Source organism: Ovis canadensis, chromosome 11 (genome assembly GCF_042477335.2).
Source record: "Ovis canadensis isolate MfBH-ARS-UI-01 breed Bighorn chromosome 11, ARS-UI_OviCan_v2, whole genome shotgun sequence".
Lineage (NCBI taxonomy): Eukaryota > Metazoa > Chordata > Mammalia > Artiodactyla > Bovidae > Ovis > Ovis canadensis.
The window spans coordinates 27,764,501-27,777,744 of NC_091255.1; positions in this window are offsets into that span (position 1 = coordinate 27,764,501).

Genomic DNA, 13,244 nt, shown 5'->3' on the forward strand with positions numbered 1-13,244 from the left:
GCTGAGGTCAGCTGTGCCAGCCACTGGGTCTTGGAGACACCTCCTTTCGGTCTTTATTCATCCAAAAAGCCGCTGGCCTTTGGGTTTGGCAATAGGCCTTCCCTACAGGGCTGGAGCAGAGGCCCCTGGGCTCTCCTTTTTGGGCTGGACTCACTGTGACTCACTTCCAAATCACCTGGAGATGTCACAGTGCATGTCTTCTTGACCTCGAGCTGTCCCTGGTTCTTCCTGGGCTCTGAGAGTTTTGGGGTAGTATCTAAATTTTTAAAAGTTCACTTACTTCTTTCATTTTCCTTTGGCTGTGCTTATTCTTCATTGCTTTGCACTGGCTTTCTCTAGTTTCAGGAAGTGGGGGGCTTCTTCAGTGCCACGTGTGGTTTCTCATTGCTGAGCCAGGCTGTAGGGGTGTGGGATTCAGTATTTACAGCAAGTGGCCTCTAGAACCTGGGCTCAATATAATCGTGGCCCCGTATGTGGAGTCTCCCAGGACCAAGGATCAAACCCGCCTTCTCTGCATGGTGAGGTGGATTCTCACGCACTGTGCCACTGCACTTGGCCTGCGGTGTTTTTTAAACAGTACCTTATTGAGGTGCGGTCCATGTAAACACACAGACCCTAGTCTGCTGGATGAGTTTCTATGCCATAAACAGCTGTATGACCACCATTCAAGTCAAGCTCCAGGACATTCCCAGCACCCAGATGACTCCTTCGGGTCCCTCCCATGTGGTGCCCCTCATAAGCCATTGCTTTTCTGACCCGTTTCTGGATTTTCTGTGATCAGAATGCTCCCAGGGTGTGCTCACTTGTGTCTAGCACTGGGGCTCAACGGTGAGGTTCACTGAAGACCTTGCCTTTATCCTCAGTCTCATTTTCTTGCTGAGGGCTAGTCCATAGCAGGCAATTCAGAGGTGGCTCAGTAGTAAATCCTCTGCCTGCCAATGCAGGAGACCCAGGAGACATGGGTTGGATCTCTGAATTGGGAAGATCCCCTGGAGGAGAGAATGGCAACCTGTACCAATACTTTTGCCTGGATAAATCCACAGGCAGAGGAGCCTGGTGGCCTATAGCCCAAGGGTTTGCAAAGAGCATTCACTGTTCCCCTTCTCCTGTTTTAAACAGTGGTGTTGTTTCCAGTGAGGGGTTGTGATGAGTGAAGCTGTTAAGCACATGTACATCTGTTTTTATTTCTCTTTGGTGAATATCTAGGAGCAGACGAGCCAGGACATGTGAGAGGTAGAGGATTAACTTTATTATAATCCACCAAGTTTCCAAGGCTGTTGTATTTTACACTCCAACCTGAGCTGAATGAGTTCCAGTTGCTTCCTATTCCAGTCAATGAAGAAAAATTTCCCGTATCCCAGGTTTTGAAGAGGATTGCAAAGAATCTCTCCTTCTTTTCCCCCATTCTGTTCCAAGTATGTCATCTTCCCCTTAAATCCAGTCATATTCTAGTTGACTCAGGAATCTAGTGGGGATGGAGGGTGGATGCAGGGGGCAAGTGGGCTCCATCTATGAGAACGTCTCAGAGAAGTCAGTCTTTGCAAATTCTGAGAACCCAGGCAAGAGCCAGAAGGGAGAGAGGTGCAGACCCGTGTGTGGCCCTGGGGCACCTGCTCCCCTGCTCCCCACTTGGTGCCTGTAGGACCCTCAGCTGCTCATCCTGGCTGCACCCCAGGGCCGCTCTAGAGCACACAGTGGGGTCCCACTTGACTTCAGGTAAGTCTGTTGTTGCTATGCATTTCCTCCCTACCCACTTTGCTACCCAGCTGATCCTAGTCTCTCTTTTAGTCAATCATTTCCTTTAACAAGGTGCTGGAGCCAATTAGAGACATTTATTCCACATAGTGACCCACCTCCATGTCATTCAGAAAGTTCTTGAATGTCTAAGTCTTCTCCGCTCCCCAGTCTAGAGCCCAGAAGAAGGGAGAGAAGAGAAAAGAAGGGAGAGAGAAATTCTTAGAGAGGCGGCATCAGAAGGTCCTGGGGCATCATTCAGTTCAGTTCAGTTCTGTTCAGGCGCTCATTCGTGTCCGACTCTTTGAAACCCCATGAATCGCAGCACACCAGGCCTCCCTGCCCATCACCAACTCCCGGAGTTCACTCAGACTCATGTCCATCGAGCCAGTGATGCCTTCCAGCCATCTCATCCTCTGTCGTCCCTTTCTCCTCCTGCCCCCAACCCCTCCCAGCATCAAAGTATTTTCCAGTGAGTCAACTCTTCGCATCAGGTGGCCAAAGTACTGGAGCTTCAGCTTTAGCATCATTCGTTCCAAAGAAATCCCAGGGCTGATCTCCTTCAGAATGGACTGGTTGGATCTCCTTGCAGTCAAAGGGATTCTCAAGAGTCTTCTCCAACACCACAGTTCAAAAGCATCAATTTTTTGGTGCTCAGCCTTCTTCACAGTCCAACTCTGACATCCATACATGACCACAGGAAAAACCATAGCCTTGACTAGACGGACCTTAGTCGGCAAAGTAATGTCTCTGCTTTTGAATATGCTATCTAGGTTGGTCATAACTTTTCTTCCAAGGAGCAAGCATCTTTTAATTTCATGGCTGCAATCGCCATCTGCTGCGGTTTTGGAGCCCAAAAAAATAAAGTCGGACACTGTTTCCGCTGTTTCCCCATCTATTTCCCAGGAAGTGATGGGACCAGATGCCATGATCTTCGTTTTCTGAATGTTGAGCTTTAAGCCAACTTTGTCACTCTCCTCTTTCACTTTCATCAAGAGGCTTTTTAGATCCTCTTCACTTTCTGCCATAAGGGTGGTGTCATCTGCATATCTGAGGTTATTGGTATTTCTCCCGGCAATCTTGATTCCAACTTGTGTTTCTTCCAGTCCAGCGTTTCCCATCATGTACTCTGCATATAAGTTAAATAATCAGGGTGACAATACACAGCCTTGACGTACTCCTTTTCCTATTTGGAACCAGTCTGTTGTCCATGATGGGGCATCATTAAAGAAAATGATAAGGTAACTGCCAGGGTCCAGCCCCGGTTGGATCCAGGGTATCTGAGGTGTGATGGCGTTGGCGAGGAGGGATTTATTTATTGATTGATATAGAAGGAGATAAGGATTTATTTGAAGATATAGAGAGAGATTAAAAAAAGAATGTTGCAGTTAAGAAATAGAGGAGAGAAAGAGGCTGTATTCCTCTGTTTACATAGAAAGCCAATAAAACTCTGAGACAAGGAGTTTGCGCCATCTATGTTGGGCCACAGGCACCTGCTTGAATAGTCGAGGGTGCCCCACCTTGGGCTCCCTCTCGCGTGGGTCTTAGAAGCCCAGGTAAATAAGTAGACGTGGTGAGCCTCTATGTTCCAGACAGGAATTTAGCCTGAAAAGGAGAATAAGACAAGAAGACATAGGGGGAGCCAGATTTCTGAGAAACTGGTCCGTCCTTTATTTTCCAGGAAAGCTTTTAATACTTTTGGTTGTACATAGAGATCAATGGATAATACAAAGTCATGCAGGGTTGGCAGCCCTGACCCTTAATCGAGACCAGGCTTTTTCTCTGCATACCTAGCTGTATACACAGGTCGTAGGTGATTTACATCATCTTCTGGCCAGGAGGTCTGTTAGCATTTTATGGCCCTCTTCTGATAAGGGTTGTCAACCAGAAAACTTATCTGCTCTAAAAGCGTTGTTCTTCCTAAAGTCTGGTGCCACTCTCAGAAAGCACTAGTTAAGGTTACGTTCTTACATAGCAAGGACACAACAATTTATAACAAAGAAAGAGGACTACAGTGATTTATAACAAAGAGAAAATTCATAAACTCAAAAGTCTAGTATTGCTAACACCAAAACTACTATATTGTTTTTTCTACATCCCAATTACATTGATTAATATCCTCCAGGTTCCTAAAAGATAAAGGATATGGAGGCCTGGTGGCAGCCATTAACTCAACAATGAAAACCTACAGTGATATAATTCTTAGTTCTTTAAAAAGGGCTCTATATCTTTAAGATGCTTTGAGCTTCCTGCCTCCTGAGGTTGAGGGGCTGTAAACAATCACATGCAAAGTCGTAAAAATCCGGGTAAGCCTGTCAGACAAGTTAGAGAGCCATCAGAGGGGTCTAAGCTGAGACACTCCTTTTATATGCAGGAGACTGTTAACTGGAGCTCTAAGTTAACTTTTTCCAGAGAAGGGTGGTGGGGATAGTCCCTGTTAATGTCAGAAGCGTAAGCGAAAAGCATAATGCAGTAAGGCAGGCAGACTCTGGTTTGGGGGGTAGATGCTCGAGAAAGTCTGGGGGACCCCTGAGGCCTGATCCCGCCTTTGTATATCAGGCCCCTTCCTCATGACCTTTGCCATGGGCGGGATTCCCCATGCTGGCTCCTGGCAGGTAACCTTCATGATAAGTTTATCTATTGATATTTATAAAACATTTCTTTCCATCTGATCATATATTGTTTTGTTTCTCTTCTCTCTCTCTTTTTTTTTTTTTGACTGCACCATGCTATATGCATGTTCTTAGTTCCTTGACCGAGTATCGAACCCATCCCCACTGCAGGGGAAGCACAGAGTCCTCACCACTAAACCACCAGGGAAATCCCTCCATGACTAGGTTTTTATCTGAGGAATAGAATTTTAGAGGGAATATATCCCTTTTTGAAGCCCCAAGAAGACTCATATGGCTCAGGCTATCACTAATGAGCTGTGTGACTTTTGGAATGACCTTTAAACACCCTGAGCCTCAGTTTCCCTACCTGGAAAATGGGTATAACCAGGCCTTCCCAGCACAACCTCCACCCAGTGCACCAGTAGCACCCAGCTGCCCGGGCCCCACCAAGCAGCTCTGTTTCTGTCTGGACCTGCAAGAGACAGCCATGTTCTCAGGAACAGTGACATCTAGAAGCTCCCTGCAGAATGAGTGTGGTCAGGATCTCTGAGCCAACATGAACCTCTATGCACTATTGGATCTCAGTGCAGATCACAGGAGGCCAGCAGAGGGGAAAGGGCCCTGGTGAGGAGCACCCATTTCCACCCTCTCCTCCCCTCCCTGCCTTTTTCCCTGTTTCTAAACCTACAGCATCTCCTGGATCCTCCCCCACTGGGTAACAGTCCAGTTGCTTTGGTTTCTATACATTTTAAAGTTCTCCAGGCGCAGTGGTCTTCCTGGCCAGTGTGTAAAGTGATAGTGCCCACAGAGGCGGGGGAGAGATGGCCTTCAGGGACACCCAGTCTCCTTACAGAAACCAGGGAGTTCCAGGGCTGTGGTGGGGTGCGTCCCAGTGGACAGGAAGCAGCTCTGGGGCTCTAAGAAAACAACTCCTGCGGTGAGAGAGGAGGGGAGCAGCAACCTGGAAAGAACACGGAAGGGCAGACCAGCTTCTCCGTGACCATCTCCTGGGTGCTGCTCAGGACGGCAGCGGGTGAGCATCCCCAGGATTCCTGCATCTGACAAACGTTTACTGAGCTCATTGTGGGTGCATCTACTGTTCTAAGTAAGAACTGGGAAAATGATGGTTGTTTTGCATGAAGGGAGCAGGGCTTCTGAGGTGGGTAACAAGCCAGCATGGCGGCAAGGGACATACTTTAAAGATGGCCTCTCTGTGCTGAACCATTTACTAGTTGGATGACCTCAAGCAAGTTACTTTCCCTCTCTGGGCCTCAGTTTCTGCATCTATAAAATGGGGTTAATCCTGGAGTCCCTGCCCAGATCTGGGGAAAAGACTAAGTGAGCTTGAAGGAAGATTGAGAGAGCTTGAATGGTGTCTGGCCCACTGCAGGAGCTCTCAAAATGTTTAGAGTTGTTTTTAGGAGTGTTTAGGAGATTGAGCGCAGCAGGGAAGGCCTCCTGAGGAGGTGTCTGCTCTCTGACAGGCAAGAGAGCAAGGCAGGGCAGGTCAAGGGAGTAAGAGAAGGGGCCATCTCAGGAGTTAAGGGGGAGCTGGGTGCCCCTGCACTGTGGGCTGCAGAGGGCTTCCTTCTGTGCCTTTTGACTTCCTGTGTGGAGGCCCCATCACAGGATGCCTTGTTGAAACCAGGGGTCCCCCACCTCCAGGTCACATAGTAGTGTTGGTCAGGGCTTCTTAGGAACTGGGCCACACAGCAGGCAGTGAATGGCGGGCAGGTTAGTGCATATTCATCTGTATTTACAGCCACTCCCCATCACTCACATCCCCTCGTCCTTGGAAAAATAATCTTCCACAAAACCAGTCCCTTTGTCACACAGGTTGGGGCCAGCTGGTTTAAACCCTTATCACTCCTTGTCATACATGTAAAATTGAGCCTCATAGAGGTGGAAGCCACTTGTTCAAGGCCCCTGGATGGAAAGTGGCTGAGGAGCGAGGTGCCTTAATTCCCCGAACCTGGAGAATAAGGTTCCCACAGAGAGAGCCCTGCAGGAGCAGACAAGCAAAGAGGGGATGGCCCCAGTACAGGCGGTTTCTGTGCTCACCGTGTGCTGGGCCCGACGCTGCAGGAGGAGCCTCTCCCTGCCTCGGCGTCCCAAGAGGCTGGGCACGTGGCCTGACTGAGGGCTTCCTGGAATGGGGAAGAAGAGGGCTTCCTAGACACACACCAGCCTCCACTGAGGGAAAGACACGCACACTGAGGTCCCTGTCCTTGGAGAGCTAGTTTATTCTGTCTCCCTTTTAGACACCAATCTGTTCCTGTGCCCTCAGTGTCACCTGTCCTCTCCAGCTGTCCCCTTTCCCAACTGAGCAAACAGGCCGGCCTCTAAGGAGCCGCCACTTGACCCCAAAGCCTCTCACTTCTAGGCACATATTTCCGCTTCCATCTTGGACACAGATTTCTATACCCATTTTCTCCTTATTTTTAGAAAGTGATACTTTAAGGGCAAAATGTGGTAATTGCACAAAAACACACTAAGTCAAATTAGATGAACAAAAGTGATGGCAACAAACTAGAGACTGGTACCAACCAGCCACACAGGGTGTATGCATGTTCCCAGATGGGTGTCAGTCAAAGTGGCAGCGCCTCCTGATCCCTCCCTTGGCAGTAACCCAGGTCACTGAGCCCTGTCTGACTTCCCTCCACAAACATTTGCTGGGAACTTTCAGACCAAGTGCAATGACAATGACATTGCCTTCCCCTTCAACCCTCGGTTTGAAAACAGTGGGTATGTGGTCTGCAACAAGAAGCAGGAAAGAAGCTGGAGCCCGAGGAGGGGAAGATGCAGACGCCCTCCCAGAGGGGGAGTCAGTTTGAGTTCTGCTTCTAGGTACAGAGTTCAAAGTTCAAGGTGAGCAGGAACTCTCCTCTCTTCCCTTCAGCTGCTTGTCCCGCACCCACATCGGGTGGTGTGGACAGTCTTTAAACAGCCACGTAAGCAACACCTTTGCACAGAGAAGAGGACCATTTCCTTGGAAGGCTAAGGCTGCAGTCCGCTTCCACACCTTCAGCTGAAACTCCAGTTGCACCTCTTGTTTCTTTTGCTCTGGAAATAAGCACTAGATAAGTCACCATGGTGCTTTTTGGCCGCCAGGGTCTTTAAATCCAAATTAATTCCGATCTTCTCTTGTGGCTCTTCTTCTGCTCTAGGTCCCTGGGAACATCTGAGTTTCTGTTACATTGTTGCTGCCTTTTTCCAGATGTTATTAATGGCTTTGTTTTGCAGGGCATTGCACGTTGCTTTTGGAAGTAGGGCAGTATCTCTGGGTTTGGGGAGATGGGAGGGGGAGTGAGTACATCCGTGTCCCTGCTTCTTTGTGTGAACGTGGATGTCCCCACCCCCTCATCCTGCTACCTGATGTAAACGTCCAGGTTGTGTTTGGATGCATTTCGGGTCCAAAGCATGTTCTTGTAACTGATACAGATCTCAAGACGGATGCCCAGGCCTACAGAGGATTGATGTGAAAACTATAGACATGGGTCAAAACTTCTACAGGCAGGGGTCCCAGAGTTCAGGTGTGCTCCCACCTGGCCAGGGACCACTACTGGCATGTGCTCTCATCACGGCAAGTGATGCTCAATGGGAAGAGCTTCACGCAATATGACCGCTGCGTGCCTTTTGGTCAAGTCACCACCATCTGAGGCATGGAATCTGTGCGGCTGTCCTCCATCAGCTTCCAGGTCAGGCTGTCCCCTGCCCGGGGCTGGGTGTGGGGCCCTGTCCTCTGTGTCTGGGCCCTGCTGCGTGGACCCGAAGTTGCCAGCCAGTCTTCTACCCAGCGGCTCTGGGAACACCACTGGCTCGCTTGTCCTGTCCTTCTTGTGTCCCGTGTCTCTCTGGGATATCTGCTCAGTCTGCTGGACTAGTAGGGCATGTGTCTCTGTCACTCTCTGTTCCCACCCTGCTTACGAGGCCGTGGGGTACTTAGAAGAACCCGGGCTTGGGAATCAAACTGAATCCTGCTCAGATCCCCAGCTCTGCCATTCTCATCGGCTGGGGGGTCTTAGACACGTGACTGCACCTTTCGAAGCCTTGGTTTTCTCCCCTGTGGAATGAGCAGCCTGCAGCCCCACAGCTCGCTGTGTGAGTTCAGTGAAGCAACACAGGTCAAAGAGCACGAAGTAGCCTGCTGGGGACACTCGGGTCTATTTGGTCATCTTTGCGTTTTACAGTCTTTGAATGTTTCACCAACATCGAAAAGGTCAGTTGTAATTTTGCAAGATGAAACTTTTCTGGAGCTGGACAGTGGTGATGGGGGTGAATTTAACACAGTTGAAATGTATTTACTCTCAGTATGGTCAATTTTCAGTGATATGCATTTCAGCACTGTTTAGGGAAAGAGATGAGGCAGATTGCTTCTTCCTCCTGAGGATGGAAAGGCCCTAGGAGACAGATTGCCTCCAGGGTGCTCACCAGAAATTCCCAGACTGGCTGACTAAGTCTTCATTCCCGGGGAAGGTAGAAGCTGCCAGCCAGGTCAGGTGTCACACCTCGGTTTGGTATCATGGGCTTCAGCAAAAGTGACGCCATTTTAAGCCTGTGGTTTTCTCTTTAACTATTCCCCACTTATTGAGCAAACTTTCAGCCTAACCAAGAGATCAATCAGAATTTGAGGTCTTCAGAATTGAAAGAGACACATGTACCCCAAGGTTCATCACAGCACTGTTTACAATAGCTCTGACATGGAAGCAACCTAGATGTCCATCGGCAGACGAATAGATAGGAAAGCTGTGGTACATATACACAATGGAATATTACACAGCTATTAAAAAGAATGCATTTGAATCAGTTCTAATGAGGTGGATGAAACTGGAGCCTATTCTACAGAGTGAAGGAAGTCAGAAAGAAAAACACCAATACACTATATTATGATGGAATTTAGAAAGATGGTAACGATGACCCTGTTGTTTTTGAGATTGTATCCAAGTACTGCATTTTGGACTCTTTTGTTGACCATGATGGCTACTCCATTTCTTCTGAGGGATTCCTGCCCACAGTAGTAGATATAATGGTCATCTGAGTTAAATTCACCCATTCCACTCCATTTTAGTTCGCTTGTTCCTAGAATGTCAACGTTTACTCTTGCCATCTCTTGTTTGACCACTTCCAATTTGCCTTGATTCATGGGCCTGACATTCCAGGTTCCTATGCAATACTGCTCTTTACAGCACCGGACCTTGCTTCTATCACCAGTCACATCCACAGCTAGGTATTATTTTTGCTTTGGCTGCATCCCTTCATTCTGTCTGGAGTTATTTCTCCACTGACCTCCAGTAGCATATTGGGCACCTACTGACCTGGGGAGTTCCTCTTTCAGTATCCTATCATTTTGCCTTTTCACACTGTTCATGGGGTTCTCAAGGCAAGAATACTGAAGTGGTTTGCCATTCCCTTCTCCAGTGGACCACATTCTGTCAGACCTCTCCACCATGACCCGCCCGCCTTGGGTTGCCCCGTGGGCATGGCTTCGTTTCATTGAGTTAGACAGGCTGTGGTCCTAGTGTGATTAGATTGACTAATTTTCTGTGAGCATGGTTTCAGTGTGTCTGCCCTCTGATGCCCTCTTGCAACACTTACCATCTTACTTGGGTTTCTTACCTTGGGCTTGGGGTATCTCTTCACTGCTCCTTACCTTGGAAGAGGGGTATCTCCTCCCGCTGCCCTTCCTGACTTTCAATGTGGGATAGCTCCTCTAGGCCCTCCTGCACCCGCACAGCCACCACTCCTTGGGCGTGGGGTTGCTCCTCCTGGTCGCTGCCCTGGCCTCGGGCTTGGTATTGCTCCTTCCTGCCACCGTCCCTGGCCTCGGACACGGGGTATCTCCTCCCGGCCGCTGCCCCTGACCTCGGACGTGGGGTATCTCTTGGCCACGCTTAGTGCGCCGGGCCACCGCTGCCGTCTGCAATGCTGCCAGGAAGATGCATTTCAAGCCTTGTCTCTCAAAGACTTTTAAGAGAATTTCAAGCCCCGACAAATGAGGGGATTCTTTTTCAGGGAAGAGCACCATGCTGGTCAGCCTAACTGTGTCAGGCTGATTCTACTCCAAAATCACCAACATGGACAGACAACAGAAAGAACTCAGAGGTGCAGAGACGTTGTGATTTGCTTAAGGTCACCAAAGTATTTATTGGCAGAGTTCAGACCTGACCTGGGGGGCCACAGAAGACACCTCTGCCCAAGGTGCATGGAGAGCACAGTCTGTCTGAATGGGATCCTGGCATCACTGGGTATCTCCCAGGGCCAGCTGTGCACACCGGGCTCCGAGGGGCTTCCCTGGATTCTGAGTGGTTGTGCGCCTCAAGGACACGGGGTAGGACTGAATTGGGCTTGTGGGTGCTTTTTTGTTTGGCCTGCACAGTGTTTACTTTAATTCGCTGCCAAAGAAAATGTATAATGTGGAGAGAACAGTATCATCAACAATATACACCCATCCCTCACTTTCAACTCTTGACCTATCTGCTTCACTTCTATCCAACCCTCCTTCTCTTTCCACCCCTGGATTATTTTGCAGCAAATCTAGATATATGATCTCATTGCAAATATTCATAATGCTCTATCACAAAGAAACTCTTCTACAATCCTTTATAAAGGCTTACTGCTGCTGCTGCTAAGTCGCTTCAGTCATGTCCGACTCTATGCGACCCCATAGATAACCACCCACCAGGCTCCTCTGCCCACAGGATTCTCCAGGCAAGATCACTCGAGTGGGTTGCCATTTCTTTCTCCTTATAAAGGCTCTTCTCCACAAATTAGAAAGTTTTACAGAAAAAAAGTATCCTAGATTTCTGTCTCCTTCTAAAGACTTAGAAACTCTGCTCACACTGGACTGGGAGGTAATCACAGGTTACAGCTGAGTGGACACTGCTCTTTAGATAAGGATGATGATGCCTACTTAGCTGCAGTCCCCACCACTCCCTACTGTACCCTACCTGGCCAGCTCACCTATACTTATCACCTGCCTGGCTCCTCTAAGCATTGAACTTTTGTATGAAACTGACCTAAAGGAGAAGGCAGGAAAGACTTCAACAACTTGAAACATGTGAAAATCGACTATGAGATAGAACTGTGTTGAAGGCCGTTTGCAAAACTGTTGTAGCCACGCATTCCAGGAAACAAACTCACTCAGAAGGCAATGCAGATATTGGAGAGCAGTTTCTTAGTCCAGCGGGCCCAAGGCAGAGTCTCCTCTTAGCCAAGGACCCCACCCAGTTTTTGTGAAAACCTTATTATATACCTTAAGTGTGGGTGCTCAAACCCACCTCCCCAAATTCCCTGGAACTAGTCTGAACAAAGGAAAAGAAAGATACAAAGTTAACCCATGATTCATATGCCTTAAGCCTAGATAGTTAACAGTGGACAATTATCCATAGGCCTGCAGTCATACCCCAATAAGTGTAATAGAATTAATGATTCTGTTCGGTTACACAGATAATTAGGGTATTCTTTTAGGGGACAGAAAGTCTAGGTATGAGCCCTGGTGCTCTCCCATCCGGAGGAGGGTCTGGTTTTCCAGTTGGCATGTCATTTCCATAGACACTGGGCATTTAGCTCAAAGTCCACAGTCTGGCCCAAGATGGAGTCCTACTTTCAAGATAGAGCCTGTTCTGTCTGTTTCCTCCTTCAAACCACATTAGATAAAAGGCATTCTGAAAGGAAGCTTGACACGTAGAAATGTAATCAATCTGGAAATTTTGCTTAGAGGGACCAGGGTGGAAGCAGTGGGTGGTAGAGAGACAACCTAGTACACGCCATTCTTATCCACAGACTTTTTCTCAATCACAAGTTCATCCAGAAGGTGGGGTTTATCCCTATCTCACAGATGAGGAAACTGAGGCAAAGAGAAGTTAAACAAGCTTCCCCAGGCCACTCAGCTAACAGACAGCAGGATTAGGATTCACACCTGGAGGTTGTCTGGCTCTAAAATGAAGCATCTTTACCATAAGCCTGGGTCCTTTAAAGAGGCTCAGGAAAGAGAACACGACAAAGTGATGGGGCCCAGGAGGCGTGGAGATGCCAGTGAGGACTTGGGAGGCTTCCTGGGGCCTGGAGGAAGGATGGGAGCCCAGGAGCAGGAGCAGAAGAGGGGCTGCCCCCCTAGCTGCAGAGAGCACCCGGGAAGAGGCTGTTGGGGGGGGGGGGGCAAAGTTCAAAGTCACCATTGTTCTCTGGGTGGAGTGGGCAGGAGGGAGAAGTGACTTCTTGGCCTGTTCAGGTGAGCAGAAGGCTTATCCTGGAGAACAGGTGGGATTCCCTTTGGTACCTGGGGTCCCTGAATCCCCAGCCAGGCCTTGGGGACTTTGTAGGAGCTTGGGCTGGGGTCCAGCCACCCCCTTACTCCCCTGGTTCTTTCCTGTCTCAGGGCTATGCACACGCCACTTCCTCCTCCTAGCAGCCGCCAATCCGTCCCTGCAACTTTTTCCTCTTAGAAGCTGCCAGCTATCCAGACCAGCCCAGCAACGAACTGACCTGAGGGAGCGGTGCCACAGAAGAATAAGGAAAAAGAAGACTCAGAAATAAGGTGGGGGTCAGCAGACAAAAGCCCAGATCCTAATCCTAGCATTCCTTTTATTGTTAACATCCACTTCCTTATTTGTGCTCTAGAGATATCTCTTTACAATTTCAGATCGGGGATAAAGAAACACAACGCACAGTCCTCAGTGTCAAATTTCAGGCCCTTCATGACTTTGTTTAGCCCTTTGGTTAGTGACGCCCTTTCTCAGCAACTCCCTCAAGGCTCTGGTTAAGGGAACAGTCACTAATGGTTTTCCATCAGTCACATCAGTACTTCAATGTCATGTACTTTTAACTGCTCCCAGCCCTTCACCTGGGGGTGATGAGAGAGTCATTCTTATTTTTCAAGAAGCCCTGTTAATTATAATA